Source organism: Chiloscyllium plagiosum, chromosome 7, assembly GCF_004010195.1.
Source record: "Chiloscyllium plagiosum isolate BGI_BamShark_2017 chromosome 7, ASM401019v2, whole genome shotgun sequence".
Lineage (NCBI taxonomy): Eukaryota > Metazoa > Chordata > Chondrichthyes > Orectolobiformes > Hemiscylliidae > Chiloscyllium > Chiloscyllium plagiosum.
The window spans coordinates 54,416,215-54,417,090 of NC_057716.1; the positions used below are offsets into that span (position 1 = coordinate 54,416,215).

Sequence of the window (876 nt, forward strand, 5' to 3'; positions counted from 1 at the left end):
CTTCTTCAGGAAGAAGGGCTTATGCCCGAAACGTCGATTCTCCTGTTCCCTGGATGCTGCCTGACCTGCTGCGCTTCTCCAGCAACACATTTTCAGCTCTGATCTCCAGCATCTGCAGACCTCACTTTCTCCTCAGAGAAATTATTGGAAAAGATTCTCAGGCACAAGATCTATAGAATGGACTTATTAGTGATAAACAGCATGGTTTTGTGTGGGGGAAGTCGTGCCTCACTAGCTTGATTGAGTTTTTTTGAGGAGGTGTCGCAGATGATTGGTGAGGGAGAAGTGCGGAAGATGTGATCGATATGGACTTCAGTAAGGCGTTCGACAAGGTTCCTCATGGGAGACTGATTAGCAAGGTTAGATCTCACGGAATACAGGGAGAACTAGCCATTTGGATACAAAACTGGCTCAAAGGTAGAAGATACAGGGTGGTGGTGGAGGGTTGTTTTTCAGACTGGAGGCCTGTGACCAGTGGAGTGCCACAAGGATCGGTGCTGGGTCCTCTATTTTTTGTTGTTGAACAGAGAGACCTTGGAGTGCAGGTTCATAGCTCCTTGAAACTGGAGTCACAGGTAGACAGGATAGTGAAGAAGGCATTTGGTATGCTTTCTTTTATTAGTTAGAGTATTGAGTATTGGAGTTGGGAGGTCATGTTGCGGCTGTACAGGACATTGGTTAGGCCACTGTTGGAATATTGCATGCAATTCTGGTCTCCTTCCTATCGGAAAGATTTGTGAAACTTGAAGGGATTCAGAAAAGATTTACAAGGATGTTGCCAGGGTTGGAGGATCTGAGCTATAGGGAGAGGCTGAACAGGCTGGGGCTGTTTTCCCTGGAGCGTCGGAGGCTGAGGGGTGACCTTATAGAGGTTTA

General features: G+C 47.0%; 1 protein-coding gene across 6 annotated transcripts in view; it reads left to right on the forward strand.

The window, feature by feature from the left end:
* galnt13 (UDP-N-acetyl-alpha-D-galactosamine:polypeptide N-acetylgalactosaminyltransferase 13) overlaps window positions 1-876 on the forward strand; it is a 417,261-nt gene that overhangs the window by 191,503 nt on the left and 224,882 nt on the right. The window lies entirely within an intron of this gene.